This window comes from Malania oleifera, chromosome 12, assembly GCF_029873635.1.
Source record: "Malania oleifera isolate guangnan ecotype guangnan chromosome 12, ASM2987363v1, whole genome shotgun sequence".
In the NCBI taxonomy this organism is placed as follows: Eukaryota; Viridiplantae; Streptophyta; class Magnoliopsida; order Santalales; family Ximeniaceae; genus Malania; species Malania oleifera.
In genome coordinates, this window is record NC_080428.1 from 44554175 (window position 1) to 44560913 (window position 6739).

Here is a 6739-nt window from a genome sequence, read left to right on the forward strand (position 1 = left end):
TTTCAAAAGAAAGGTAAGATAAAATACTATAACTTTCATATTGAACACTTTTTAAAAAAAATGAGTTTTTAACAGAGAAAAATGCTCATCAATGTAGATGTTGAAAAAATAACAACATTTGGAAAATCCTATTTTTGGTACTTTTCATTCCAAAAATAATTTTAACTTTTTGAAATAAGTTTTGACCTTATAAAAAATTTTCCAAGTATTTTAAAAGGTATCTAACTTCAAGAAATTAACCTAAGAGTTTCTTGCATTCATATTGAAATTGTTTGAAGTACTTACATAAAAACTTCTTAGGACTTGACATTTTAAGCACTTAAGTCTTCATGCTTATCTTTCTTTGGCTCCATCTTGTCTTCAAGCATCAATATACTTTAAGATTTTAGCAAGTTCTCTTTAATATTCATGCTCTCATGATCTTCAAGTTTTATTAGATCATCTTTGAATCCATGCCTTAATTTCTTTAAACTTCATTTGATCATCTTTCTAAGCTTTCAATGATCCTTGTGAGCACTTGACCTTGTTTTCATATGCTTGATCCTTATGAGTCCTGAAATATCACCACTTAACCAAATATATTAAGTTTCTATTATTTGTTAGCATCAAAATAAGATTTTAAGCCTTATAAAGCCAACAATCTCCCCCTCTTTTATGATGACAAGTAAGGAGCAAAAATTTGAGTAAGCCTTAAAAAGGCTCCCCCTTTCAATAAGAATCATCTTAACAATTTTTGCAATCTCAAGGTCATTTTCAAGAATATTTTCACGTATCATGCTCATATATCAAAATCACATTATTCAATATTAATATCAATTAATATCAAGTACTTATCCTCCTTTTGATATATATATATCATGATCATAAATTTTTAATATCATGCTCAATTTTTTCCGCCCAAAACTTCTCCCCCTTTTGACATCAATCAAAAAAAGAGTAAGACTTTAAGTACTAAGGCTATGAGCAACCATAAAAAGTATAGTACTTTAAACTTCATACATAATAATTCATGATACCAATTATTTATTCCATGATTCCAATTTAATAATTAGGGAAGAAAGATAATACAAGCAATAAGTCATAATACTCCCCCTAAATTTAATATATTCAGATTTGATACCAATTATGCTTTTAAAACCCCAAAAAATATTTTTATAAAAGAGCCAAGAAAGAGAGCAAAGCAGTTTTTCAAAATATAAAGAAAAAAAAAATTAGGAAATAGGAACTTCAGAAGATCGAAGTCAACGGTCAGTCGCCTGAAGTTTGCCATTTTAGAAGACCGAAGTTAACCTCAGTCGTCTGAAGAATTTCTTCAGAAGATCAAAGATTAAGTTTAGTCGCCTGAAAAATTTATGGTGAAACACTGAACCTGGTAGAAACACCTTAGAAGATTGAACTCAGACTTCAGTCGTCTGAACCCGACACTTCAGTCATCTGCACCCCAAACTTCAGTCGTTTAACCCTGTGTCCAGGTTAATTTTTTGAAACTCTAAGGAACTTTAGTCATCTGGACCTTTAACCTCAGTCATCTGAACTTTTGGGAAAACTTAAAAATCTAACTTTTAATAAGAGAACTCGCGAGATATTTTTTGATCCAACGGTTGAGATCTATTTTAAGGCAAGATACTTATATGTTGAACATCTAAACCCTAGTACGTAAGCTAAGATCAACAATGAGAGAAAAGAACATCTTTTTGAAACAGAATTGAGAAACTTGAGCATATAACTATACAATTGCCTACACTCCAGCTCATACTCATCAAGCTTGGGTAAATCAACTCATAAAAACAAAGGGATTTTATATACATATCTTGATTTCTTTCTGATATTGAGGTTTGGTAAATCACACTACTTGTTAAGAGTTATTCATATAGAGTTTCTTCATCTAAACTAATTTTCTGATTAATATTTAGTTTTCTAAGAGTTAGTCATTGCAAAATCTACTTTTGAATATTTGTTAAGAGGTTGATCTTGAGTGTGCATATATTAAATCATTTTGAAAAGATTACCACTTGAGAAAAGTTTTTATTATTAATTAGATATTTTTTATTTAAGTGAGTTTTCATTCAAAGACTTGATACTATATTCCAAAATCCACTTGATTGAAAAGTCTAAAGGTTATCAATATACACTTGAGAGAAATATTGTTGTGACAATGTGAGTTTCAAATCTTTGCAATCTTCAAAGATTTTTATGTATTCAAAAGTTTAACCTAAGTTCTCCAAAGCATTGTATTATATAAATATCTTTAGGAGATTTGATTAAAGGAAAGATTAGTGAATCATACCCTTGCATATAACGATTATATCGTTATATAGATTCTGAACTTCAAGTTTCATCATATGATTTCGTATTAGGAATTTCAATTGTACTCACTAGTTTTGTTAGAAGCAACTTTGAGTGTTTTACAGATTTGATTGTAATCACGGCTCGGGTTGTGAATTAGGTTTGAGAAGAGAGTTGTATCTCTTGTAAGCAGTGGATTAGGAGGAAGTTGTACCTCATGTAAGTAACAGATGTAAGAGAAACTCCGTCCCAATTTAAGAAGCAGAGATTATAGTGGAAACCTTGAGTGGGTTTCTCAAGGCAAGAACGTAGGTCGTGTTGGCTGAATCTCGTAAAATCGTGTTTGCCTTCTCTCTTCCCTTATCTTTTTATTTTTTGCATCGCATTTCAATATCTAGCTTGCATGTATATGTTGCATAACTCCACACACACTTAAGTGGGTAAAGAGGATTCATTGATTAAATAAATCTAAATCAGCCTCAAACTCTTGCATCTAATTTGTTAAACATAGAAATATGGACTAAGTGGTAAATAAGTTTCAAAGAATTTTAAAATACCTAATCACCCCCATCTTGGGATTACACCTAAATCAACATTTGGTATCAGAGCGGGTTTACATTAACTTAATAGTTCTTTTGTAAAAAAGATCACATGTCACACATCGGTGTAACTCCATTTGGTGTGGGACAAATCTCTACAAGACCTCCTATGTTTTATGGTGAAAATTTCACCGAGTGGAAAATAAGAATGACTATTTTTATCAAATCAATGGATTGGAGGACCTAGAGAGTAATTGCTCAAGGAAACTTAGTTCCTATGAAAATTATTGATAATGTTGAAATCCCTAGATCAAAATATGAGCTGAATGAGAATGACACGAAATTAATGCAAATAAATTTTGGTGCTATGAACATACTATTGCTTGGTTTACATACTAATGCTTTTCATGAAATCAAGTCATGTCAAAGTGCTAAGGAGATATGGGAAGAACTCGATAGGAGATTTGGGGAGAAAAAGGAAAGAAGTCCACTACTTGGAAAGATTCATGCTCAAATGATCATGTAGTGGAAAATTGTAGCCTAGTTGCATTAGTTGACGAAGAAGTACACTCTACACATTCTACTTCTCATTCAACTTCCCAACATGATTCATGCAATGATTGTGACACATCTTGTGATAATTGTGGTAGTGAATATTATGATGAATTTGATAATGATAACGTGGCATCTTATGAAGAATTACAAAAGGAATTTGTTAAGGCTTATAAAATGTTAACAAAGTTGACCAAAAAGTAAATAACGTTGTAAAGTGAAAATAAAGACTTAGCAAAACAACTAGAACAGTTTTGAGAGTCTCATAGTTCTTAGGAAAAAGAAAAGACTAAAAAGAAATTAGAAATTAAGAGATTAGTAATCAAGAATGAGGCATCACTGAAAGATTTAAAATCAAAAATTAGTGTTGAAAAAGAAAAGGATGTGAAAATCATGAAAATAGAAAAGAAGATTGATATGATCACAAAGGAGCTGAAAGAGTTAAGATCCAAGATTTCGAGTGATAATGTAAAAGATCTTAAAATTTCTGAGCTTGAATGTAAAGCAAACAAAATGACTGACGAATTTGTAAAATTACAATCTGTTTGCAAAGGCTTAAAGAATTGAAAAACTCAAGACCTATAAAGAAAGATAGAGAATCTAGCTAAGATCGTCCACACATTTACTGATGGAAAAGAAAATTTTGACAAGCTCTTAGGCTCTCAAAAGATGACCTTAGACAAAGAAGGTATAGGTTACAATGGAATTGAAAATAGGAGAAGAAAGAATCTATACATGGGGTATTTTGTTAAAGCGTCAAAATTCTATGCTAGTACCTCCTACGGTCCGTATGCTTACACCACTTGCGTATTATGTAAAAATAAAGGACACTTTAAATTTGATTGTCTATTTAAAAGGAAAGGTGTGAAGCTTAAACAGGTTTGGCGTGTCAAAGAAAAATGAATACCAAACAAACCCCAAAAACTCCTCTTTAGGCTTTAGGATTGAGAATTTAGTGATGTCAGCCACATAAACAAAAGGGGGTTGTGATGACTAATAGGCTTGGGATTAGTATATGCTTAAAATGTAAAATCTTAGTATGTGTATGTACTACACTATTATTGTATTGAGAATCCTACAAGAAAGTTAAATTAATATGATTCCTTTATATCGTAATGAATGGGTAAAATGTTAAAATATTGAGTAGCATGCAAATCTTGATGTATTCAAAGTGAAGGTTGAGAGATTAAATGTTAAATATCAGGAACCTAATATCCTTGTAGTGAGTAATATAAATCATAACAATGAAAAATAAATCCACTTCCAAATGAATTAAAGCATTTCTATTTAACGAATAATTTTTATTGCTTAACTCATGCTTAAATATTAAAATCCTAAGTTAAGCAAATCATGTCCATTGCCAAAGACTGAGCCTTTAGGAATAATTCATGTATTAAATGTCATCTAATCCTAAACTCATTTTTGGGGCCTAAATGGTTATATCAGTCATCATTCTAGCCAAAAGCACTAATAATCATAAATTCCATATATATCAAGTGCTTATTAAAAGACATCCTGTTATAATCAAATCAGGGGCATTCTCTAAGGGAATCAAATTGTTTACCAAGACATTTTTAATAAATATTCCCTTCGTGCTTAAAATGTAAAAATCCTTAATTTTGATCTGTGATTAAGCAATATCCTCCACAATAAATCTTTAGCATACCATGATCATATCTGGTAAAGATTCATCTATTATAGGCTTGTACCCTTGCTTAAAATTGAAGAGATACTTATAAGGTACCGATCAATAATTGGATAATCAGAAATACCTAAAGAGCAGTATTCAAAAATTAATATTCTCTCGAATTGCCCTTGGCCTATTTAGTTAGATATATTCACTTCCACGAAATATTTTGAATATTGTCCACACATAATGAATATTCTTTTGAACTTAATAATAATTAACTTGTTAAGAGTATTTGCAAATTCTCACTTGACAAGCTTTCAAACTTCAAGACAAATCTATTAAAAGATTTTGAATATGTAAAATGGCTAAGTTATATGCGATAAGTTTCAATCTATATGATAATGCAAATGACTAGGAAACCTATGTGTTGAGATTCATAAGAAAAGAAGCAATATAGGCTTGTGACCATGAAGTAAAATTGTTTGTGATTTTTGATAGCTTTACCGTGATCCCAAAAGGGGGGGGGGTGAATTGGTACTTTTAAAGTTTAAGCCCTAGGTCAATCTCCTAACAATAATATTTTTCACAACCCTATGGTCAGTCTAGTGCAAGTAATGTAAATCAATTGTAATATGTACTAGTAATTAAATAAAGCGAACTAATCAACAACACAAGTAGGAGAAAACAATAAAGTAAGAGTGACATGCAGAAATGTTATCGATGTTTGGCCAATTGCCTACGTCCCCGCCTTGGCTAACAAGCACAAAGATTATCACTATAATTGCTTACTTAAGCGGGTGAAGCGGCACCTATAACAAACTAGGTCAATTAGCACAGGACTGACCTTAACCTTTACAAACAATCCTTACTGAGCTGGATTACCGCCCTTTCAGGCCACGCCTGGAAATACAACAGTATTATCTCAAACAGATTGTACAGAAATGTTCCTTTCACATAAAATAGAAATGTACCCAAATACGCATATTCACATGCACATCAATAACATGGATATAGTGTAAGCTTAGTGATACAAGTTTTGTGTAATCAATACTCAACACAGTATAATCAGTATGACGCTCACGAGTATTCAACATAAGCAATATCTTGGAATCTAAACAAAGTACTTCAATAGCAAATCTATATTCCAAGTATACAAATCAGATAATCAAACTAGCTTAAGAAAGTTTTCTTCAATGTAATATGCACAATGCCAGTTTGAAAATGTTTGCTCGTTTAAAAAAAATCTTTGCACACCAAAAACAAAGTTATTGGACACTTGCAACAAGATGCAAATATCCTACGCTTCCTTAGTTTAATCCCACACAAGATTTATAATAGACAAATCCGTGGGATAAACCTAAGCTAAGCTCCCAAAGAAATTATCTCAAGCACACAAATAGGTGGAAGTATTTAGCACAATATAGCAATCGCACCTACACAAAAATAACTCACAATCTCATATTTTATCAAAGAGGATGAAAGTTTGAAAGTATTTGACTAAAGCATGAATTTTCAAGAGAGAGGATTTTTTGGCAAATCACTTTGCTAATCTTACCCTAATCTTGCAAATGAACTCATATTTATAACCAGGGGTAAAAATATAATCGTTTCAGATATGATAGGAATAATTTAAAAAGCCCCAAATGATTAAAATGCATTTAGCCCGAGTTAACCCTGATTTACCACGGTTAAAATAATTTTAACTGGCTGAGGTTCGGGTGGCTAAACCTAG